We start from the raw sequence: 26,810 nt of genomic DNA, 5'->3' as shown, positions 1-26,810 counted from the left end.
CCAAAGTGGTAGAAGGGATGAAGACGAGAGGAATCCTCCTCCATCAGCAGAAGGATGAAGAGTTTGAACGTTTGCAGCAACGTGCTAAAGTCCTGGAGGAGCAAATCAGAGAGCTGGAGGAAAGAAGCAGGAAAAAGAAAGCAGCAAGACCTCCTCCCACTGCAGCGCCTCAAGAAAAGCCCAGAGGGACTGAGCACCTCGCTTCAAACGCAGAGTTTCCAGGTGATGGGGCCTAATGGGGCAGACTATGTTTTCAGACGTGAAGATGTATGTGAAGATCTCCCTCCGATTTCAGAGGGAGGACCGAAGTTTGTGACCGGGTGGAGACCTTCTGTGAATGAACTGACAGAAGTATGTGGACACAAGATGAAACTGGAATGGACTAAAGCACAAGGGGATCTTCCTTTTCCCGAAGACGTACAGTAAAGGGGGGGCACCCTGGATCACCCTCTCGAGTCTCAGTGACTGCCCTCTGTACAAGGATCGAAGCAGCGTTTCCAGTTCAGACTGAATCTGGACAAACTGTCTCAGTGCGAGCAGAAAGAAGGACAGACTGTCGCTGATTATCTACATGAACTGGAACAACTCCACGAAGCTCACTCCGGACTTCAGAAACCCGCCGACTGTCCCGGAAACGACATGAGCCCGTGGGAAAGACACTTAAAAGAACGCTTCATGAGTGGTTTGAAGTCCGACATTCAGACGAAGGTGAGAGACGACTGTGTGGAAGTGGACACAGGACGACTACAGACCGTCCAGGCCTTTACACGTCGAAAAAAGACTGAATGAGGAAGTGAAGAAAGGACAACAGAAGAGAGAAAAGGAGCTGCACCAACTGCAGTGTGCGGCGCTGGAGGCGGCAAAAGCTGGTTTCAGAGGAGACAGAGGAAGAGGTGGAGGACGAGGAAGAGGTGGCACTGGCTTCAGAGACTTCTCTCAGTATAAGAGTTACAACTGTAAAGAAGTGGGACACACTGCTGTTAATCGTCCTGAGAACCAGCAGCGAGAGAGACACGGCTTGAGGGAGAGGAGGCATGAATCACACAGGGATCAGAACACACACCACACACACATCATAAAAACAGGGGCCTTACACCCGACCCACGTTTATCAGGGAGGAAAACATCTGTATTGGGGGCGGGTGGAGCTCCTTTAATGGACTCTTACACTGAGGAGCTTTGGTGTCACCGTGCAGGAAGTGACACAGCCCTGAAACATGCTTTCCTTCTATCACCAAACTGCCCTGTGGATCTTTTAGCTCGGGACCTAATGTGTAAATTAGGAATGAAAGTGTCACGCACGAAGGAGGGTGTTGAGATATACGTGTTACGTTTGCCACAAACTCAATCCGATCTTACACACGTGTGGATGGGACGGCAGTTAGAAAAATCAAACCTGTGGTTCCCCTTTTTAAATCATTTACGGGCAACATTTAATTACGATAACGTCACAACCTCAGGGGATGTGCAGTGCACTGCTAGTGTGGAGACCTGGCCTGTTGATGTGGAACAAATGTGTGTGTCCCAAGGTAGAGACAGTGTGTTAGTCTCTGTAACCACTCTATTTACTGGAGAGCAGTGGACGGACTGCGCAGTAAATTTAACCTCAGATCAGAGTCAGTGGTTTCGAGGGGAGGTACCTCACATTTCCTCAGCAAAGGGACAAAATAAACAATGGAAAGACATGTCAAATTTCATTTTAACTTGTTTAACAATCACTGATTGACAGCCGAGTGAAACTGAACATTGGGAATATTCAAAGACGTCCAAAAACTCACAGAACAACAGTAAATGTGTCATTCTCAGCCCGAGCTGAAGTGTCACTTTTGTCTCAACAAATCAGCGTCAGTAACGAAGCAGATTTTCTAGACGCCATTGAACCTTGGCTGTGGTCCAAAGGCAAATATGATGATGGTCTTATGAAAGGAGCTCCAGAATTAATAATCACTCCAGAAAGTGTTTACAGGCCATGCACAGCTCAATATCCTCTGAAAAAGGAAGCCATTGATGGAATAACCCGTTTTGAACAGTCTGTTGGAGAGAGGGATTATTATGGGATGTCCGGACTCACCGTGTAGATCTCCAATTTGGCCTGTAATAAAATCAACGGCTCCAGGAAAAACCAGAGCAGTGGGGCTTTGTTCAAGACTCACAAGCAGTAAACAAGGCTATTCGTGCTCGAGCTCCAGAAGTTCCAAACCCACACACTGTTCTGAGTCAGGTCCCAGAAAATTCACCGTGGCTCTCAGTGATAGATTTGGAAAATGCTTTTTTCAGTCTGAAAGTGCACAAAGACTCTCAGATTTGGTTTGCTTTCTCTTTTCAAGGGAAAAACATGTCCACACATGTCCCACAAGGATACGCTGAGTCACCCTCTTTTTTCAGTACAGCCCTGAGGGGTAACTGAGCTAAGCTCTCTCTCCCAGGTCCTAGTGCACTTCTACAGTACGTAGATGATCTTTTGAGATGTTCTCCTGATCAGAACACCTGTGTAACTGACACTGTCTCTCTGCTTCATTTCCGAGCACAGAATGGCCACAGAGTGGAGAGGGACAAGATGCAGCTTGTGCAACCAACAGTCACACATCTGGGACATGATCTGTCAGCAAAGGGAAAGTCACTGTGTGCAGAAAGAGTCTCTGAAATCGCACACAACCAACTACAAAAAAGCAGCTCCTCTCTTTTCTAGGTTTGACTGGATACTGCAGAATGTGGATTCCAAATTATGCACAAACCTCTGCTCCACTACACGACACGGCACATAAAAAGAGTCTAACAGCCTCGTCCAAAGAAACCTGGACCCCTGAAGGGGAGGAGGCGTTTATAAATCTAAAAATAGCCCTTCAGAACGCACCAGTGTTAGCTCTGCCTGATCCAGACAAACCTTCTGAACAATTTGTAGATGAACAACAAGGCTCCATGACTTCTGTTCTCTTACAAGAACACGGTAACAAACTTCAACCAGTGGGCGGCTAGACACCGTAGCTCAGGGCTATCCCTACTGCTTAAGAGTCGTAGCAGCAGCAGAGAAGGCCATCATAGGTTCTAGAGAGATACTGGGGTGTGCAGACATCACCCTACACCTTCCACACGCAGTGTCCATGATCTTTCTGGAAAAACAGACATCACACCTCAGTGCAGCCAGGTGCCTCAAATATCACACGTTATTGACAGAAATGACAAATGTTACAGTAAAAAGGTGTACAGTGTTGAACCCAGCTCCTCTCCTTCCCACAGAACAGGACGGGGAGCCCCATGACCGTCTGCACACACTGGACCTCTTCTGCTCTCCACGACCTGAAAGATGTTCCACTCGATAATCCTGATATAATCCTCTGTGTAGATGGATCCAGCTACAAAGACTCTAAAGGCGTGACAAAAACAGGGTTTGCTGTTGTTACACTAACAGACACTGTGTTTACAGGCAGCCTACCTTCCAGTTTTTCAGCACTGGCTGCTGGACTAGTTGCACTGACTGAGGCATGCAAACTAGCCAAAGAACAGGCAGTCACCATCTCCACAGACTCCAGGTTCAGTTACGGGGCTGTTCACAGCTTTGGGACCTTGTGGAAACAAAGACATTTCCTAACATCATCAGGTAAGGCACCTGCACATCACATACTAGTGTCAGCACTTCTGGACGCCATTCTTTCACCAAAACAGGTGGCAGTAGCACATGTTCACGCACACACAAGTGATAAAACCCCAGAAGCATTGGGGAACGCGAGAGCAGATGCTGCAGCTAAGAAGGCAGCGTCGGACCCTGGGGTGTTTTTAATACAAGCCCCCATTGTTGAACCTCAGGATGGTACACCTGAGGAAATTCAAAAACCAGAACAGCTAAAGATGTGAAAACATGGGGAAACTCAGGGCGTACGTTTAATGGGAAAATCTGGTTGGGACCAAACAACAAACCATGTCTACCCTCCTACTACTTTCCTTACTTTGTGAAAATGGCCCATGGAGTGGACCACTGTTCGAGGGGAGGAACGGTAGACGCAGTAAATCAACAGTGGTTTGTAAAAGGCTTCTCAAATTACTCACAACATTTTTCAAAAAAGTGTCTCACCGTCTGAAGGTGAACTCAACAGGAGCCGTTTCATATGAACACACACATGGACATCCAGAACCTGACAGGCCTTTTGATCACCTACAAATGGAGTTTATTGAATTAACACCACGTCTGAAAAAGAAATATGTGCTTGTGATCGTTGACATGTTTTCAAAACGGGTAGAAGCTCTCCCCACTTCTCACCAAGACGCACTAACGGTAGCAAAAATACTGTTGAGGGAAACTGCCCCTAGGTTTGGCGTTCCTAGGAAAACCTCATCTGACAATGGGCCATCGTTTGTTAGCAACATTTTAACACACATCAGTGAAGTAACTGACACGCCACTACACAAACACTGTGCCTATCACCCTATGAGTGCAGGGGCGGTAGAAAGAGCACATGGCACAATAAAACAACACCTGATCAAAGTGTGTCCAGAAACAGGGCTAAATCGGGTGGAAGCCCTGCCGCTGGTGTGTGCATGAGTCTGAGAAAAAAGAGTGTGGTCCAGGACCAAACACTCCCCTTTCCAGATAATGTTTGACTGTCCGCCAAATACAGGATGTGCTCCAAAAGAGAAACATTGGCCTTGGAAGATGATCACATGCAAAAATACTGTGCAACATTGTGTTCTGTTTTGTCTGATGTGCACAGGAGGGTGAGAGAGTCTCTACTGAGCAGTTACAGGACACACGGTGAAGCCTGGAGATTGGATCCTGACTAAAGTCTACAGGAGGGCGAACTGGAAAGTGGATCGCTGTCAAGGACAGTTCCAGGTGCTCCTGACTACTCACACTGCAGTGAAGATTGCTGAGAGGGACACGTGGGTCCACATCTCACACTGTAAAAGAGCCCCAGCCCCAGAACAGACACCACAGATTCACCATGGCAGGACAATTTCACGTCTTGTTCAACCTCTGCAAGGTGACAGCACTCATCTTCATCTGCATCGTCCTGACAGCGTCAATCTGGATGACAGTGAAAATACGCAGGGAAGAAAACCTGAGACTACAGAGAGGTTCATAGACTGCAGTAAAAATGTTTACTGGCGAGTAGTGAGTTATGTGAACTTCACAGTGAAGACAACTGGTAAAGACCATGACACGCACTGTGTGTTCACTAACGCCACATTCCAGCACTGATCCTTTTGAATCTTCAGTTTCTGAATATACATTTGATGAAGTGAATAAAGCGTGGATGGGTTTAGACACAAATTAGTTATAATCTCACCAGTAAATTCATTCAGGAACATTTTTATCCCCATTCTCCATTCTCAGTCCATCTTCTTCACTTCACTAAGAGCTCTTTAAAACCACCTCCTGTATCGAAACTGAACAAACAAATCACTCAGTTTAAATGTGATGACTGTTACAATGTTTTACTACTGTTTTTAATGAGAATTTATGAAACTGTTGCAGAAAGTCTAACGTAACAGCTGAGGTTCAATTCTTGTATTAAATGTTTATACATTATTTGTTATATTTGTACTAACCCTTCTGTAAAATCAATACCAGATTCTTGATAATTTGACAATTAAAAAATAAAAATGCCATAGGACATTTACTCCACAGTTCATGTTTCTACATATTCATCACGTCATGTGCTATATTCACAGGACCATGACAAAGCAATTCCACAGTGACATTTCTTCATCTTTAGGATTCTGAGAGTCTTTTACACTGTGTCTTCAATAACACTTTCAGATGTTTGAGACACTTTGTAAATAAAGAGATAAAATCCACAAAATTAAGCTAAACGTGTAGTTTTTCCATGTTATGGAAGGTGTGTTCGTACTTCGCCATCTAGCGGCGACAGAATGCAACTACTGCACCATTAAAAGTGGAATAGAGAATCCGAATAAGAAACTGGCGAATAAGTAACGAATTGAGTATGTACCTCAAAGTGACTAAACTATAGTAATAGGTTGTCTCTCACCAAACATAAAGGTTTTATTTGGTTGTTTTGCGATAACAGGTAAATTTAAGTTTATTCGAAAATATGCTCCCAGGCGCTTCCTCTCTCTCCCAGTCTACAGTCATGTGTGTGTGTGTAGTGGTGTTGCTACTGAGACATATGAGGTGGTGTTGAGGGCTTTTTGATCAAATAATTTGACGCTATGAACTAATTAATGTTGATTAACAATAGAGGGCGTTTCTGTACAGGGTTTACTGGAAACTTTTACATCTGAACATAAAATTGTGCACTAATGTGACAAATCATGTCTTCTAAAAACCCCTGAATAAAATAAAGAGCAATTATTAACGATTCCTAATGAAAACAAGTGCACAAGTGTAGTACAATAGGAAACAGTGCTTAAACAGTGAGTGTGTGGTTGTGTTTGCGCTGCTGCTGCTGCCCTCGTGTGGTGCACATGTGTACCGTATTTTCCGCATTATAAGGCGCACCGGATTATAAGGCGCACCTTCATTGAATGACCTATTTTAAAACTTTGTCCATATATAAGGCGCACCGGATTATAAGGCGCATACAATAGACGCTACAGTAGAGGCTGGGGGTTACGTTATGCATCAATTAGATGGAGCTGCGTTAAAGGGAATGTCAACAAAACAGTCAGATAGGTCAGTTCAACTTTATTAATAGATTACAACCCAGCGTAGTTTAAGGTAAAACATGTAGTGCAATGTTAATATACCCCACATAGTGGGGGGGGGGGACTTTTCCTCGATTCAATAATAATAATAATAATCACAATATAGTAACACTCGAAATAGTGCAAAGCGATAACAATATATCAATAACTCAACGTTGCTCAAACGTTAAAATCACACAACACACAAAATAAACACGTAAAGCTCACTTTACTAAGTTATTCCTCATCCACGAATCCCTGGAATTCTTCTTCTTCGGTGTCCGAATTAAACAGTTGGGCAAATACGGGATCCAACATGCCCGGCTCTGTCTCTTCGAAGTCGTCATTGATCAAGTCAGTGTCGCTGCTGCTGTCTAGCAGTTCAGTGACAATTCCTGCCTTCCTGAAAGCTCGGACCACAGTTGAGACTGATACATCAGCCCATGCATTTACGATCCACTGGCAGATGGTGGCATATGTCGTCCGGCGCTGTCTACCTGTCTTGGTGAACGTGTGTTCGCCTTCTGTCATCCACTGTTCCCACGCAGTTCGCAGTCTAGCTTTGAATGCCGTGTTGTCACCAACATCTAGCGGCTGGAGTTCTTTTGTCAATCCACCCAGAATGACAGCGAGTGTTGAATTAGTGTTCTTCACTTGTTTTTTGACACCATCTGTGATATGGGCGCGCATGGAGTTGTAGATCAACAGGGATGGGTCTGTGTGAAAAAAGCCACCCGGCCTCTTCACATAAATTTCTCTCAACCACTCGCTCATCTTTTCTTCATCCATCCATCCCTTCGAGTTAGCTTTGATGACAACGCCGGCTGGAAAGTTTTCTTTTGGCAAAGTCTTCCTCTTGAAAATAACCATGGGGGGAAGTTTCTGGCCATTAGCCTGGCAAGCGAGAACTACAGTGAAGGATGACTTCTCATTCCCTGTGGTTCGAACATTTACCGTACGGGCTCCCTTTTTATCTACAGTGCGGTTCACGGGAATATCAAAGGTGAGTGGAACTTCGTCCATGTTGATGATGTGCTCTGGCCGGATTTTTTTTTCAGTAATCTTGTTGTTGCAATATGCGCGAAAAGTGGCCAGCTTTTCTTGGTAGTCTTTTGGAAGTTGCTGTGAAACAGTTGTTCGTGTGCGGATGGAGAGATTACGTCTTTTCATAAACCGAAAGCACCAAGAAGGACCGCCTTTAAAGTCATTAATGCCAAGTTCGCTTGCTAGCGCGGTTGCATTAATTCGAATAGTGATTGTACTGACACTTATACCTGCTGCTCTCTGTTCAACAACCCACTGTTCGAGTTTGTCCTCCAAATGTAGCCATCTCGCTTTATTCCCTCGGAAACTCTGTTTAGTCTTCTTTACTTGGCGTAGGTCATCTTGTTGCTTCCTCCACTTTCGCACCATTGATTCGTTAATGTTAAATTCTCTTGCTGCTGCTCTTTTCCCGTGTTCTTCTGCGTGACTGATCGCCTTGGGTTTAAACTCTGCGTCATATGCGTGTCTCTGAATAGGAGCCATTTTGGGGTCTTTACATTGGCTCAATATTGGTCCATATATAAGGCGCACCGGATTATAAGGCGCACTGTCGGCTTTTGAGATAATTTGAGTTTTTTAGGTGCGCCTTATAGTGCGGAAAATACGGTAAATGCGACCGGCACAAATCTGTGTGGAGACACTGACCGGTCGATCACGATAAAAACCGGCCCTTTCCGGTCACGGATGATCAGTTGGTACATGCTTATATAAATAAAGCTCTTAATAGCTGTGGCGTTAGTCATGGGAACATTGGGTCTTTGTCTTTCTTTTACAAACTGAGCTTCATTTCTGTTTCATCGTCTTTTGTGATTCTCCTCACATTTTAAAGCAGCAGCTCGTTTGACCGAAAAGACCAATCCAAAAAATAGATCACACACAGCACTATTGTATCTGACACAAACTCACTGAGGAGTCTGAATAATAAAGATAAAACCCAGCACAGAGGGGTTCAGTGAATGTGGTGGTGAGTGTGTGTAAGTGTGTGAGTGTGTGTGTGTCAGTGGAGACACTGTAGAAGGACAGAGTGCCGGCCGGACAGTCCACATACACTCCTACTCTGTTAGAGCTGGAGGGAGGAGGAGAGAGATCAGTGCTGTTCTTATTGTGACGGACAGAGTAACTGTTATTAGAGCAGATCAGACTCCAGGACTTTTCATTCGCTCCAAACCAACAGTCATAACTGCCTCCTTTTCTCCTGATTGATTTATACGCCACTGAAATATAAACCTCCTTCCCACTCCACTCAGTTTCCCAGTAACAGCGTCCAGTCAGACTCTCTCTGCACAGAACCTGCCTCCAGTAACTGAATCTCTCTGGATGATCAGGATACAACTGTTCCTCCCACACACTCTCCACCTTCCTGTTCCTCTTAGACAGAGAGAGGCGTGTGTTCACTGTGTTTGGGTCCAGTGTGAGCTCACAGTCATCTGCACACAACAAGATACACACACACAATCAGACACACGACACACAATCAGACATAAAATGGTACCACATTAAAATTAGAATAAACAAAGGTTTATAAATGCTTTAAAAGCCCGTTATTACATGGTTATTAATTACACTGTGAACACTTTAAAAGTGATTAATAATCCTTTGTAACACAGAGAAAAGAAGTGTGACTGTGAACTCTTTTGTGTCTAATACTGAAAGTGTGAGAGAACTTAGTGAAAATGTGGAGGTAAAGAATAAGCGCAGACCTGAGAATGTGAGTTTAGTCATTTCACATGTTAAGGTTCACCACATTTTCATTAAAGTAGAAAAAGACTCTCTGGTGGTGGGTAATTCATTAAAGGGTTAAACTCATTAACAAATATGTGCTGGAGCTGATGGGGTTAATGTCGACTGATGGAGGAGACACAGTGAGGTCAGTATTCGGCAAGATCTGAGCTTTAACTGTAGACAGATATGGGTTCACTATTTGGCAACAACAGGTCACTGGTGCCCTTTATATCTGTGTTATAACTGATTATTAATGTGTTTACAACATAACTATTAATAAACAGACTTTAAACCATTTATAAACCTTTATAAGTGAAGTCTTATTCTGAAGTGGTACCTACACAACACACAAACAACACAAAATGAGACACAACGAATGTAAAGAGAAAGAGCAGGAGAGAGAGAGAACCTACATTTTCTTAGTCCTGGTTTAATCCTGATCTCTCCTCCATGCTCCAACCTACAACACACACACACAGTTGTGAGTTGATGGTTGTGTGTGAGTGGTGTGTGTTCTCACTGTTCTCTCTGAGCCCCACATTCAGCTTCATTACAGCGTCATTCATTGATGTCATTTTTGGAAACAGAAGAAAGATCATCATCTGTGGTGTTTCATCCTCACTGTCTTTGTATCACAGAGAAATATTCTGTTTCTCTTTCTCTGTGTTTCATTTTCTCCATTTCCCTCTGTTCCTCTCAGCCTTCAACACAGAATAATGCAGCAGAGTCGCTCTTCTACAACTGCTCCATTAAACCCTGTCTAGATCCTACATTCAGCTGCTCATTTATTAGGTTCTTCTGCCTTGTACCTGCTCTCACTGACCATTTCATCACAGACCCCTACACTGCCCGACCAAAACAACTCACACACTAATATTTCACTGGACCACCTTTAGCTTTGATTACGCTCCACATTCACCACGGCTCTGTTTCTACAACCTTCTACAACACCACAGCATTTATTTCCTCCAGAGCTGCCTTCATTTTTGGTGGAGATCTTGTATTGACGATGGGAGAGTCGGACCACTCCGTAAAGTCTTCTCCAGCACGTCCCAAAGCCTCTCAGTGGGTTCAGGTCAGGACTCTGGGGTGGTCAGTTCATGTGAGAATATAGTTCCTCACTCTTTCACAATCTGAGCCTGATGAATCTTGGTGTCGTCCTGGAACAATCCACTGCTGGGACGACCTGGTCATTCAGTCCATTCAGGTCCTCAGTGGACTTCATTTTACTGCCACACACCACTGCTGAGTCTAGACCTGACCCACTGAGGACCCCCGGATCATAACACTGCTGAGTCTAGACCTGACCCACTGAGGACCCCCGGATCATAACACTGCTGAGTCTAGACCTGACCCACTGAGGACCTCCAGATCATAACACTGCTGAGTCTAGACCTCACCCACTGAAGACCCCCAGATCATAACACTGCTGAGTCTAGACCTGACCCACTGAGGACCCCCGGATCATAACACTGCTGAGTCTAGACCTGACCCACTGAAGAACCCAGATAATAACACTGCTGAGTCTAGCCCTGACCCACTGAAGACCCCCAGATCATAACACTGCTGAGTCTAGCCCTGACCCACTGAAGACCCCCAGATCATAACACTGCTGAGTCTAGACCTGACCCACTGAAGACTCCCAGATCATAACACTGCTGAGTCTAGACCTCACCCACTGAACACCCCCAGATCATAACACTGCTGAGTCTAGACCTGACCCACTGAAGACCTCCAGATCATAACACTGCTGAGTCTAGACCTGACCCACTGAAGAACCCAGATAATAACACTGCTGAGTCTAGCCCTGACCCACTGAAGACCCCCAGATCATAACACTGCTGAGTCTAGCCCTGACCCACTGAAGACCCCCAGATCATAACACTGCTGAGTCTAGACCTGACCCACTGAAGACCCCCAGATCATAACACTGCTGAGTCTAGACCTCACCCACTGAAGACCCCCAGATCATAACACTGCTGAGTCTAGACCTGACCCACTGAAGACCCCCAGATCATAACACTGCCTCCAGAGGCTTGTACAGGGGACACTGTGCATGAAGGGGGCATCACTTCCCTTCTGACCCTGTCACCCTCATCGCTCTGGAATACGGTCAGTCTGGACTCATCTGATCACATGACCTTTCTCAACTGCTCCAGAGTCCAGGCTTTATACTCCACAGTGAACTGAAGCCTTGTTTTCTGATTAATCTCTAACACTGAGCAGTGGTTTTCTAAAGACCACACAGCTGTTTAGTCCCAGTCCTGTGAGAAATGCTCTTACTTTCACTGTTAAACACAGCAGTGAGTTCTACTGTCCATTTTATACCATTCTACTTCACCAAGTGTTAGTGTGATCTCTGATCAGGATCATTCAGGAAAAACAAAACACACAGTTGAACAGAACTGATGGTCTGCAGCTTCACAGATAAACACAATAACTCTTAGAGAATCTAAACTGAAACGCCCCAAATAACAGAATAACTTTAGAAAGAACACAGATTCAACTAAACTTTTACATTACACTCCCCAGACTCTCTGTAGACGACATTGAAATATTAATAACCAAAGAGTCAATGTCTGTATATCACTATAATAAATTAAGCTCTGCTCTGGTTTGTATACTGTATGACTGATAACACCACTCTGGGTATTAAAGTCTGCTCTTCAATCTGTTGACCATTGATCCTGACCCATTTAGACGCCCCAAAATGATAGGACTACAGAGATAATGATGGACTAGTCGACTCAGTTTCAGGATGCAGCAGTAGTGTAGGATCTTTTAGCCTGAAGTGTTTCAGCATTGAGGTCATAGAACTGTTGTTCCAGAGTACTCCTGTACTTCCCTAAACACTGAATGTACATTTCAGAAGACTGTTCTAGAGACAGTCTACAATCCACATACAGAGACTTATATGGGGCTTAGTTTTACTTCAGTGTCGCACAAGCCTTCAGCCTGACAACAGGTACACTGAACAGTGGAGACAGAGCTGTGAAGGGTGATACTCTAACCATTAAATACTACTAGAGCAGAGCAGAGGCTACATGAAGAAGGAACAATGAGCTGTAGACCTTTATAGAAATACAGTAACAGCAGATGAAATCAGTAACTGAACACACACAAATACAGAAAGCTGTCAGTACCTGAGTGTGTCCAGTCTGCAGTGTGGATCCTCCAGTTTAACAGAGAGCAGCTTCACTCCTGTGTCTCCTGGGTGATTGTAGCTCAGATCCAGTTCTTTCAGGTGTGAGGGGTTTGAGCTCAGAGCTGAAGCCAGAAAAGCACAGCCTTCCTCAGTGACTAAACAAAAAGACAATCTACACAGAGAGAGAGAGAGAGAGGGGTAAATTGAGAGATGTGGTATTTACTCATAGCAAAACAAGCTGCTGCAAAAAAGCACCAAATTCTGTTTAATTTACAAAAACACTTCAATATCAAACAGGTTAAAATCAAAAGGTAAGTGTTATAAAAAAAGTTTAAAAACCTTAACATAATTATTAAAAAGACCTGAATATTTGTTTTCATAAATCTAAGACATTTTAGAGTCTGTTCAAAACCTCATTCAATAGAAATGAAATCAAATCACAACACAGCACATCATTATCACAACAGTGTCCCACAGAGGGGTTATTACTAGAAGTAAATATACAGATATTAATCCAGTAAAGGTTTCTATACTATGACCTCCCTGTTTAAGTTATGATCCTAATTTTATTCTTTTAAGGTTTTGAAATGGGAGGTTTGTGACAGTTTGGGGGCAGAGTCAGGGCAGTTTTTCCTCAGTGAATGCTATTGGCTGATGTCTCCTAGTTCTGTGACTGCTTCATATACTGTATATGTCCCTCCTACTGAGAGAAGCAGAGCTGCTGTTTTCCCCAGGACAGCACCATGGATAAACAGAGTCGAGATAAGGTCATATTCCACTGTCTACAGTGGGTTCAGATCATAGTAATATGTGATAAACATGTGGAAATGATTTTCACTGCAGGAAGGCGTTAGAAAACTGAGACTGAGTCGACAGTGAGGTTGATTCTCTGAATCATGTGCCAAAAGTCAATCCCTATTTCCAGATGCTCAAAGGATAGATTCGTTCATGAGTCAACTCCTGTTCACTAGCTACATTTACTTCATATTCCACCCGCTTTCACTGCACAGAGACGCTGAGGGACAACCAAAATAATTTTGGATACTGAGTAGTCTCCTATTTTACATTTTCCCCGTTTCAAAACGAAAAACAAATAACCACGGTACACATCCTCCATGTTTGTTTTTCTGTAGAAGTCTTCTCCCAGTAGGAGGGACATATACAGTGTATGAGGCAGTCACAGAACCAGGAGACATCAGCCAATAGCATTCACTGAGAAGAACGGCCCTGACCCCGCCCCCAAACTGTCACAAACCTCCCATTTCAAAACATTTAAAATGAAGAGGGTAAAAACCACTTGAGAACAAAAAAACAGACAGTTTGAGATTGAGATTATGATCTGTGTGTGAGTGCAATTCCCCACTCTCCCTCTCTCTTTCTAAAGGGGTTACACATTTGCTATTAACTAACACAATTTTAAAAAGGTACAGATTTAAATGTTCCACCTGGTGTTACTGCGTCCTCTATTTTTGACATTGATGTGACGCCATATGTTTCCTTTCACAGACACAGATACACATTAAAAAGTACTTGTGTTGTGTTTTAATCCCAATAGAGTGTAGCCTTGGCTAATGGTTAGAGACTGGGCATGGTACCAGAAGGTTGCTGGTTCAAACCCCCAGGTCCAGCAGGAACATCCACGGCTGAAGTGTCCTTGAGCAAGGCACTGAACCCCAAATGCTCTGGATATGCGTTCACAGCCCCTAGTGCACTAGTGTGTGTGTGTGTGTGTGTATTCACATCCACAGATTTGTTAAATGCAGAGGACACATTTCATTGTACATTATACAATCACAAATAATTGCACATCATACATTATATATTACATTATGTAAATTATAATCTAGTAATCCAGTCTTTTCCTTAATATTTTATACTAGAGCTTAAAAATAATAATTATTATATTTTTTATGCATAAAGTCATGTTGGTGAAATATAGATATGAAGAATAAAATCCCAGAACTCTGACCTGAGTGTCTCCAGTTTACAGAGTGAACTCTTCAGTGCAGCAGAGAGCTTCTCCACTCCTGAATCCTGCAGGTCATTGTTACTGAGGTCCAGTTCTTTCAGGGAGCAGTTCACCAGTAAAACTGAGCCCAGATCTTCACAAGATTTTTCCCCAAGTTTACACACAGTTAGTCTGTAAAGAGAGAGGACATTACTCACTGAATAGTTACAGGAACATTTCATGAACAGGTTCTCCTTCATATATTGATCTGGCTAGGAACATCACGCTCAGTGACAGAATCTTACCCATTCCCTCGCCATCAACATTTTACTACACACAACACACTAGAAGGAGAGATACACATATAAAGTATTTGTGATTAGAGCTGTTCCATATCGTATTGTTCGTGATAATATCATCAATTTTTAAACAAGTAAAAATCAATTTATCGTGACTTGTTTATGTAACGACGTCATGCAGTTACCCAGAATACAGCGTATGTTCTTTACATGAGTCACTTAGACACAGTGAAGTACGGTGGAAAGTGGCTCTGAGGCGGAGGAATCTGCTCCAAAAAGGTGGAGTGACTTCAGTCGTGTGGAGGTGGATTGTTACAAAATATAAAATGAACAATAAACCGTGGTGTTATGTAAGAAATGAAAAAAGCCTGTAACAACAGAAGGAGGAAACACAACTAATCTGTTTCACCTCCTCGAGCAGAAGCACCTGGTGGAGGACGAGGAAAGTCCTTTAGAAGAGTTCAACAGCCAATGAGCTCTAACCAAAGCAGATAAACTACACTGACTCTGCACAGACACTACTCTGTGTTTTTAATTTATTGTTTTATTATTTACCATAAAGCTTTCATGCTACTTTTTGTATACTTCTTTACGTTTGCTGTTTATATTCACACACTACACTTTCTGCTACGTTATTTATTTCATACAAAATCAGAATGTTGGAAATTTACTGTTGTTTCCAAAAAGCAAATGTTTACAGATTTTTTGTTGCTTCTTCTGAATGTTGTCACTGTTGCATTTGTAGTGAAATAAATGTTTTTAATAAATAAAAGTGTTTAAGATCACACACACACACACACACACACACACACACACACACACATACACACAGGGGAGCAGAGGGGGAGTATATTCTATAGCCGTCTCTGAGGCTATTCCTCATTGTTATGGAGAAAAGGGTTTTCCCCTGAGGTGATTCACTGGGGTGAAGCTATTTGTGCTTTGGAAATTGATGGTAAAGCCATCAGCGCTTCAAATACGCACACACACACACACACACACACACACACAAAATGGAGCAGAGTAACACAGGGCATGAAATAGAAGAACAGTGGCTCAGTTATATGTAAATGGTTCGGATTTTACTGGTCAGATGAGGAGCAGAAACGGCTATCTGTAGGGAATGCTGAAAGGAGGTAGTATCAAAATGTGGGAGTACTCCCAGCCTATTTTACCACTTACAACAGCAGCACACACTTCTGTATGAAGCTGTTAAACTTCGAGGTGCTGCTGCCACTGTTCTGAAGTATTCACGTCCCAGTACAGTTCCCTAAACCAGTTCAGACAGCACTGCAAGCTTCATTAGCTAACGCTGTGCCTTACGAAAAGAAAAGTAATCAAATCAAATTTCAAATTTATTTGTATAGGGCTTTTTACAACTGATGTTGTCACAAAGCAGCTTCACAGAATTCCAGTAAGACAAAGATTTGACATGAAATGTAAAAAAAAATGTAAAAACCCTCAAGTGAGCAAGCCAGGGGCGACAGTGGCAAGGAAAAACTCCCTCAGCTGAGGAAGAAACCTTGGGAGGAACCAAGGCTCACAAGGGGTGACCTATCCTCCTTTGGTCAATCTACTGGTAGTAATAGTTAGTAGTCCGTGAGAACTTCAGTGTAGGTAAAGTACGAAGTGGCGTGGTGTTACTAAAGCTTTACTACAGAGCAAAAGGGTATGTTCCCCGTCTCAACAGTAGAGAAAAAGGGCTCCAAAAGGCTGTTTAAAACTCCTGACCCACGATAACAATTGTCCAGTCGCAGTTGCACGAGAAGCGCTGCCTTTCAATGTACAATTATGGGGAAGAGTTAATGAAAACCTTTGTCTTAAACACACATGGACATTTGATTTTCATTTGAATATTGAGAGACGAGGTAGAGCTAACACACAAAACTGAATGTTCTGTTTATAAAATGTTCATAAAACATTTGTTCACATTATTTTTCACAACATTTATCGTATATCACTATTCAACTAAAATATATCGAGATATGATTTTCTGTCCATTTCGCCCAGCACCTACTGATGACTGAGGGATGGATTTATTTTTATTTCATTCAGTCTGTTTACATGATTTGTTATTTGCACAAAGTACTAGACGTACAGGAGCACACACAGGAGGAAGCACTTTGGTGAAATCTGCTTCACAGGAAACTCACTTTTAAAGAACAAATGAACTTTCTGCTATTGCTGCTCTGTATGTTTTCTGTTTACAGTTTAACAGCACAGCTATGAGTCTTTTGTTACGCAGGAAAATAACAGTATTTTATTTAAGGGGCATTATTATTTAATATGTGCCAATAGTTTATTTTTGAGCAATGTCTCATGGACATCTACAGCTGAATGTTAATAAAAGTTCCTGTGTGACATTTGGGACCTGTAGCTTTGACTCAGAAGTGCCTGTTTGTTATTATCTCATGAGAAGAACAATATCGAGATATATATCGTATATCGCCACTCAGCTAAAAAATACAGAGATATTATTTTTGGTCCATATCGCCCAGCTCCATTAAATATATATTATTTAATACAATTCATATTAATATAACATTTATTTAAGTATTTTCAGTGTTTTATTCATATCACCAAGAATATTGTTATTGCCAAATTAGGACCATATCCCCCACCCCTAGTTGTGTTAATAATCCCAGTGGTGTTTATTATAATCTAGTAACACAGTCTTTTTCTTTATATTTAATACAAGAGCTTAGAAAAAAAATAAATTTTAATGTATAAAGTCATGTTTGTGAAGAGTAGAAAATGAAGAATAAAATCCCAGAACTCTGACCTGAGTGTCTCCAGTTTACAGAGTGAACTCTTCAGTGCAGCAGAGAGCTTCTCCACTCCTGAATCCTGCAGGTCATTGTTACTGAGGTCCAGTTCTTTCAGGGAGGAGTTCACCAGTAAAACTGAGCCCAGATCTTCACAAGACTTTTCCCCAAGTTTACACACAGTTAGTCTGTAAAGAGAGAGGACATTACTCACTGAATAGTCACAGGAACATTTCATGAACAGGTTCTCCTTCATATATTGACCTGGCTAGGAACATCACGCTCAGTGACAGAAGGAGAAACGTCACTGTGTTTTCTTTTCTCAGAAACTGCCTCATTTCTCTAACGTCATTCAGAAAAGTGAGGTCAGAATCAGCTACGTTTGTGACGGTGTGTGAATGTGGTACAGAACCTGAACGACTCACTAATCTTTACTGAACCTGTGTGAGTTCTGAAAGTGTCAGTTCTGAGTTGTGTGTGGTGTTTGATTTCAGTAAAACAATCCCCTGAGAAAAATCAGCTGATGATGTGTAAGGGCAGACATCAACATTTACAGTTATTCTGAAATCACAGTGGACCTCTTTCACCCTGTGACTTTATTTTCTTTGTTACATTTAGCTCCATTTATCAAACCTCCTCTTTTCTCCTAGTCTTTTTCATTTAATGAAAATATAGAATAGTCATAAAGCAATACAGTATTTGAATAAAAATTTGAGCAGAAGACCCGCTGTATGACTACTTTATATTTTCATTTAATTAAAATGAGGTCTGAAGTAAAAGCATCTCCTCGGTTTAAGAGTTCTGAAAGAGCCTCGTCCTCATTTCATTACCATATTTAATATTAATTATACAGATCTGATTATTTAGAACTCCTATGTTTGTCTCACACACCTGTATAAAGAATTACTTTGATTCTGTCAGGTCCTGTTTGTTTTCCTAGCCATGTGCTCATTTAGCACATGGCTTTGTTTATTCTTCCTGTCTTTGCCCTAGTCCCGCCTTAGCTCCGCCCTCGTCAGAGTCTCCTTTGTAGTCCTGCCCTCTCGTTATTGTCCCCAGGTGTTCCTTGTCAGTGCTCTGTGTATATATAGTCCCTTATAGTCCCTTTGTTTCAGTGTTCCCTTGTCGGTTCTTGTGTGTGTTGATGTGTATCTTTGTCTGCTGTCTCACACATTACCAACAGTTCACAGTTATGTTCCTGTTCTAGTTTTGTTCCACTGAGTTCTAGTTTTTCTTGCCTCCCTGCTCCTGTTTGATTTCTGTTTGTTGTGTTTGCCTTGGTTTTGTTTAAATAAATATTCCTTGCGTGCATGTCCTCATCCTCCCTCGACTGTGACAGATTCTAAAAGTCTGGCAGTTTTATTGTCATCACAGGTGTGTTGAGGGAGAAGTGAAATGTAGTTTCTTCAGGACACAGTGCTAAAATAAGTTATATCTTTTTACAGCACTGACCTGTTTCTCTCAGCGCAGCAGCAAAACAAAACCCTGTAGGTGGGAATGTGACTCCACTGGCTGCAGCACTAAATGATGAACGGCTAATTCTGGCTGCTGATTGGCATAATAAAAGTGACAGCTAACGAAAAGCTCATTCTCTGTTTAGGAGCCATGCAGAATCTGCCCTTCCTCTGACTCAGGGAGAGCAGTGTGTGCCAAACAAATCATAGTCTCAGTCTCATCTCAAAAATACAGGATAAAACGTATCCCGTATCGCACCCAAACACAACACGGCTTTTATTGTCCAAATATGAGATGACTGATGACTCTAATCACATCCTCTTTTGCTCTGAATCTGACTCATGGGAATGTGTGTTTGTGCAGAACAGTCAGAAAGGTGTGAGTTCGTGAACGTGCACTCAAATGCAGGGATTAACTCTGGCTGACTGGGTGGGCCTTGGTTCAATTTGGGTGTCCAGCAGAATTAGATCACCACATTTACAAAGCATGTTGTGGCTACCCAATTCGCGTGACCTGCTGGATCTGGACTGCACATGCACAGAACTTCACGCATGTAGCTTACAGGAGCAGAGAGTGTTTTCCAAAGCAGAGGAGAGCTTTATCTTTAAACACATATAAACACTGAGTTAGTCATTCTTCACAGTCCTTTACAGTTTTAAACAACTGGAGCCCCTGCAAAATGTGTTTATTTACTGCTGAAGATATTGTTGTGGTAGTCTTCTGTTTAAACAAAACATGACGGAATAACATTGAGGGACACGCACCATTCAGCCAAACAGTGCTGTGTCTATTTACAGTTATCCTCAGAGAAGAAATTAATACAATTTAGAGCTATCAGCAAAGTCTACACAAGCATGATGTTCTGTGCATATGCAGTCCAAATCAGGCAGCAGGCCAAATCTGGTAGCAACACATGCTACAGACGGAGGAGGGAATCTGAGCTTGCTGCCTAGAGGAAACAAGGGATCAGACTTAAGATCGAGCCCAATAAAGCCGATACAGGTCAGTAAAATAATGCTGTGATCGGACCCAATCTTTGAGCTCGGATTAGGACATCCCTATAAACGACCAAAGTGACACTGGCTGCCTATGACAATAATAATAAACCTCTGTTTTGTTTTGTAGGATGTATGACTGATAATATCACCATGGAAACACCATGGAAAGTCTGGTGTTCAGTCTGTTGTTCGTTTCTCCAGCAGTGGATACACTTTACAGAAGTCCTGAAGTGATTGGAGAGACAATGTAGGACTAGCCAATCAGATTTATGTAAATATTCAAAAAATATGTATTTTTGTAAATATAATAATAGTCATGTTAATGAGCATTAAATATCAGGTCTGAATTCTGACCTGAGTGTCTCCAGTTTACAGAGTGAACTCTTCAGTGCAGCAGAGAGCTTCTCCACTCCTGAATCCTGCAGGTCATTGTTACTGAGGTCCAGTTCTTTCAGGGAGGAGTTCACCAGTAAAACTGAGCCCAGATCTTCACAAGACTTTTCCCCAAGTTTACACACAGTTAGTCTGTAAAGAGAGAGGACATTACTCACTGAATAGTTACAGGAACATTTCTGAAACAATTGAGAAAGAGATGTTGATTTCATCTACAGGTTTGATTTAATATTTACACTGCGCTACGAATGTCACACTTAGTGAGTGATGGAAGAAATTTTTTTTTTATTTCTCACAAAATGTTTTTTTTTTGTGACCTTCAGGAAAGTGCAGATAGAATCAGCTCCAGACTGATGTTAATGTGGCATAACAACTTCAAATAACCACACAGTGTTCAGTTGTGGATTGATAATTAAAGTGTACAAATCAATTTATACTAAAGTGGGCAGACATTAACGTTTAAAGTCACCTGAAACCCCACCTTCATCTTTCACCCTGTTACTTTAAGTTCCTGGTACGTTAAGCATGATTTATAAAACTTCTATTTTCTCCTAGTTATTGAACAAAGGTAGTGGCTTCTGATCTGCTCTAAAATTTAATCTGAATTTCCGTTACATCACCTTTCACCAGTGGAGAGAATGGGAAAAATGCAAGTCAAATTTTGCTGGACCGCTACTGCACTGCAATGCACTTGTGACAGAAGCATCACTAATATTTCAGTGAAGGCAGACATTCGTGTGCTTCCCCTGTCGATATATTTAAGGATATAATGTCCAAACAGAGGATAGGTGTCTTACAATTAGTTTTAATGGAAAGAAAAATAAATTATTATCAAATCAAATCAAATTTATTTATATAGCGCTTTTCACAACTGATGTTGTCACAAAGCGGCTTCACAGAATTCCAGTAAGACAAGATTTGACATGAAATGTAAAAACAAAATGTAAAACCCTCAAGTGAGCAAGCCAGGGGCGACAGATTATTTCAGTAACATAGCATTAATAGATGTTTGGATAATATGTTTTATAATATAATTATTTCAGGCCAAACCTTCCAGTCGCAAGTCTATTTCCCAGACCACAGCTGTCTCCCTGTGCTGTACTTTAAATGAGGAACAAGAAGGAATGCTGGAGTGCTGCAGGGAGTTTGTGAAAATGGTTCATTCCAAGGTCCCCCTGATAAACTATCCTGTCCCTACAGTTGTGACTACTTTACTGCATTAACTACTTTTTTCTCTAAAGATCATTTTTGAGATCCAATACCTTTCACAGAAAAAATATGGTGGTGTGCTCCACCACAGAATCTATTTAGAGAAATGCAAATGAAGCACTGGGAACATTACACCTGTATGAATAAATGAGCCAAAACATATCTGTTTTCATTTTTCCTTTTCTGAATGTACGTAGAATCACTGAACACACTAAACAAACAAAATAATAGAAATATAGATACACACTGAGTTGTCAATGCCTTTTAAGACATATGGACATGTTCCCCTTTAGCTCATTTCTACTGAAATCAAAGACCCATCAAAACAGTCTTAACTTATTTCCATTCAGGATTGAAATCAAAGAAATCTCACCTGAGTGTCTCCAGTTTACAGTTTGAACTCTTTAGTGCCTCAGAGATCAGCTTCACTCCTGAATCCTGCAGCTCAGTGTGACTGAACTCCAGCTCTTTCAGGGGTGAGTTTGGTGATTTCAGAACAGAGCAGAGAGTTTCATAGGAATTCTTGAACAGCTTACAGCAAGGCAATCTGCAATGTGAAGTAAATACAGATGTGAAATTCAGAGAGAAAAAGAGAGAGTAAATGTTCATTTTGGAATTGTGATTCTTAGATTTATCATATTACACCTACACTGAACATCCCTAATGTACACACTGAGGTGAATTTACTGCAGAACTTTGTTGTTTAACATTTTAGACCCTGCCCCAAAACCAATCTGGAAATGTGTCTCCTTCAGCATCAGCACTGAAATATTAAAATAAATTCACTGAGACACAACACTCACACAGCCTTTCTGCAGTTGCTCACGGCTGGGATCAGTCTCCAATAACCCTGCTCAGTGGTGTTGTACTTCCTCAAGTCCAGTTCATCCAGGACCTCGTCTGAGTTCACGAGCATGTAGGCTAATGCTAAACACTTTCACAGCAGACAGTCTCTTATCTGAGCCTTTCTCTGATTTGAGATACTCCTGGATTTTACTGGATAAAGAGGAGTTATTCATTTCAGTGAGACAGAGGAACAGGTTGATAGATCTGTCAGAAGGAAGATCCTCTGTTTCTATAATGTCATTGATGTACTGAACTGTTTCCTTGATGCTCTCAGAGCTGCTCACTGTGTGTGTCAGTAGGTCCTGCAGGAGTTGTTGATTGGACTCCAGTGAGATGCCCAACAGAAAACGGAGAAACAGATCCAGGTGTCCAGTCTTACTCTTTAAAGCTGTACGCACAGCTCCCTTCAGCAGCTCGTCCAGTGAAACACTGTCAGACCACTTCATGTTTTTTGGCTTCAGAAGCTGCAGTTCCTCCGTGTTGTTGTTCACACAGCAGTGAAACACATAGAAAGCAGCCAGGAACTCCTGAAAGCTCAGATGCACAAAGCAGTAAACCTTCCTCTGGTAAAGCACAGACTCCTCCCTAAAGATCTCAGTGCAAATCCCAGAGTACACTGAGGCCTCAGTGACATCAATCCCACACTCTCTCAGGTCGTCTTCATAGAACATCACATTGCCCTTCATCAGCTGTTTGAAAGCCAGTTCAGACAGTTTCAGAAACATCTTCCTGTTGGATCTCAGGAGTTCCTGTAGAGTTCCTCTCTCATCTTCCTCCTCATACTTCTCCTTCCTCATGATTGTCTGGGTGCACAGGAAGTGTGAGTACATTGCAGTCAGAGTTTTAGGGATTTCTGTGGTCCCTTGTTTCATGATTCGCTGAAGCACAGTTGCTGAGATCCAGCAGAAGACTGGAATGTGGCACATGATGTGGAGACTCCTTGTGGTCTTAATGTGAGAGATGACACTGTCGGCTTGGTGTTGGTCACTAATCCTCTTCCTGAAGTACTCCTCCTTCTGTGGATCATTGAATCCCTGAATTTCTGTCACACGGCTGATGTACTGAGAGGGGATCTGATTGGCTGCTGCTGGTCTGGAGGTTATCCAGATGTGAGCAGAGGGAAGCAGGTCTCCTTTGATGAGGTTTGTCATTAACACTTCCACTGAAGACACCTTGGTCACGTCTGACACTTTCTCACACTCTGAGAACTTCAGTGGAATTCTGCTTTCATCGAGGCCGTCAAATATGAACACAGTTTTACACACGTCATATTCCTTTGTATCCAGATCTCGGAGCTCAGGATGGAGGGCACACAGAAGCCCATGAAGACTGTACTGTTTGTCTTTAATCAGGTTCAGCTCTCGGAATGGAAGCACAAACATGAACTCTATATCCTGATTGGCTTTTCCTTCAGCCCAGTCCAGAATGAACTTCTGCACAGAGACAGTTTTTCCAATGCCAGCAATGCCTTTAGTCAGAACGCTTTTCAGTTTTTCCACTTGTGGATCTTTATCTTCTCCTTCACATCTCACATCTTCATCCATCACAGCTCTGGTGTTGTCTTCTTCCATTTCTCCCATCGTACACTGTACAGGGTTAAATATGTCTAAACAGTTTATTGGTGTATCTGGCAGGTTTTGTTTCCAGGGTTTGTTTTCAATCTGTAAAACTTCATGTTCCTCATTCACTCCTTCCCTCTCTCCCTCGATGATGTAGAGCTGAGTGTAAACCCTGTTCAGGAGGATTTTATTCTCTTGTGTTTTGAATCCCTCAAATAAGCTCTCGTACTTGTTCTTCCTGCTGATTTTGTTTCTCTCTGAGACACTGAGCAGGACGTCATCCACTGGTTTGTATTCATCCAGCTCCATGGACTCCTCTGTGTGTGGAAACTGAACAGAGCCTGTTTTAAACCTCTTTCTGCAGCAGGGACAGGTCAAGTCTCCTGAGTGAATAGATTGGTCCCTAAGGCCCCTGATGCACTGTCTACAAAAAGAGTGTCCACAGGTGATAGAGACTGGATCTGTCTGAATCTGCTCACACACTCCACACCTGGAACCATCCTGGAGCAGCACATCCCTCCTAGAGAACACAGTAATGCATCAGTATCACAGACATAAACAGTATCTCATTTATATTCAATACATGCAGTCATTCCTTTTCCTGTCAATGTTAGTTGTCTCCACTCAGATCAGTTTAGCTAATTATCTTGGGATCATGCTGTCTGTAATTAAATAAATGTTTAAGTTAATGAAAGGAAGAGCCTTTCAGAAGATGATATAGTCTCTAAATTGTAAAATATTTAGCATTTACTCTGTCACATTTAAAACATATTTATTCAGGAACGTTCTTGGAAGCATTCAGTTGATTTAATTCCATAGCATGATGTGCACCTCTCCAGAAACAGTCACATGCAGACCGCAATGACTGTGATTGGTCAGTAACTGGACAGATATTGTTTATGTTGAACCGAAAAAGTAAAGAAACATGAAACATGACCTACCCCCTAAATAGTGCACTTTAAAGATTTAAAAAAGTAATTCTACTAGACCCCACTATATTGTGTAATGCATAGTAAAATGTGATCTGGAGACACACAAAAGAATTGAATGTAAGCCTTAGAAACATCATCAGCTAATGAACAAATACACAGATACTTTAAGGTGCACACTTTACTGACAGATACTTCCAAATAAACACAGTTTGTGTAAAATCCAAAAGCACTAGTCACAAGAGTGAATGTGTTCACACAGTGAGACATGAACAGAACTGCATTCTCTGGACTGATGGAGCACCATTCAACACCTCAGGAGTGAGTCAGAGTGGTGTCTGTGATCCAGAACTGATCATTCATCATCAGTACCTCACATTACTAATGGGTTTGTTCCTGAGAGAAGTCAAAGTCACATGGCAGTGTTGTTCCAAAGTCAAAAGCAAAGTCAACTACTCCCTGTTAATTCCATTTATTTCAGAGGAAGGAGTCTACAACCTCCTGGACATATATTAGATCACTGTTAAATGTGGAGTGCTGTAAAGATGTTAAAGCAAAAGGACGCTTCCTGAGGAACTTCCTCCTGTAAATAACCTCCATGTTGCATGATGCTGTGTCAATGTCTCACCTCTGGTCTGTACCGATTCTTTCATTACTGAAATTAAGAGAGTGTTCCATAGAGATGTTGCTCTTCAGAGACACACAGCTGGGCTCTGGAGGTTCTGTCCTGAATTTCTGCATTCTGATATGTGAAGAGAATACATAAGAAAAGTAATGTATTCTAGAAGTGTGTTTCATGTGAAAATTCATGTGAAATCAAGAAAAAGAAAAATAAATCCTTTAAACATTATTTCTTGCCATTTATTCAGGCTAATAACTAGAGATAGTGCTGGGCCATGTGGCTGATTAATGACATCACTATGGTTTTATTTTTACCCCTTTTTCCAAACTTTTGGGACAATTTTTAAAATGCAGTGAAAAAGTTTTTAAAATGCAGTGATTTTCTCTGTCCATTTTATTTATTTATTAATTTATTTTTGCTAATTCTCATAAACCCTTTCTTTACTGACAAAATGTACAAAGAAAAAATTCAAATGTTTTCACTGAACAACTTGATTGTGTTTTGTAAATATAAAAAAATTTAAAATGCGATGTCTGCAACAATGTACAAACAGCAAGACGATTTACAATAAATGTGACAATACAATAAATACGCAAGAAAATTTACGATACAATAAAAATAAACAATAAATAAAGGGAGGGGACAGTGCAATAAGCCCAAGTACTGGGAGCAGTAAGGTGCAGTTATTGTCCATTCTGTGTAAATAGTGTATTTAGCACCAGTTTACTTCCATAAATATAAACACTGTCCTCTTAAGTTTAGAAGCAAGTAGACAGTTTGAAAAGGTGAGACTGTGTGTGTGTGTGTGTGTGTGTGTGTGTGTGTGTGTTAAGTACAGTCCCTGATGTGTACATTTTTTCATATCACACTCATACACACTCTTTCATACCACAGGAGTCTGACAGCTTGGGGAAAGAAACTCTTGTACAGTCTGAATGTGAGGGCCCAGAGTTTACAGACTGTTTAAGATTTGCTACTTTGGAACTTTCCATTATAAGCAGGTGAATATAAAAAGGTATAATAGAAGCACCCACCTACAATTTCAGTCTTTTTATGAATAAAACAAAAGTCTTAGCTCAGAATTTTATGTGCAATTTTGTGCCACATTTTGATTTTTAGGAATATTTAACGGATAGTGCCCTGATTTATAACGGATATCTGTAGGGAACATGCAGGATTTCCCTGTCATTTGGAAATGAGTGCATTAGTTTATGCACATTTTAGAATATAAGATG

At 41.7% G+C, this 26,810-nt stretch overlaps 1 pseudogene; it reads right to left on the bottom strand.

Annotated features, from left to right (window-relative positions):
- Positions 1-8,567: 8,567 nt before the first annotated feature.
- LOC136678395 (NLR family CARD domain-containing protein 3-like) lies at positions 8,568-25,694 on the bottom strand (annotated as a pseudogene).
- Between the last annotated feature and the right edge of the window lie 1,116 nt (positions 25,695-26,810).

This window comes from Hoplias malabaricus, chromosome 2 (assembly GCF_029633855.1).
Source record: "Hoplias malabaricus isolate fHopMal1 chromosome 2, fHopMal1.hap1, whole genome shotgun sequence".
NCBI classification, from domain to species: domain Eukaryota; kingdom Metazoa; phylum Chordata; class Actinopteri; order Characiformes; family Erythrinidae; genus Hoplias; species Hoplias malabaricus.
This window is presented reverse-complemented; position numbering and strand designations above follow the sequence as displayed.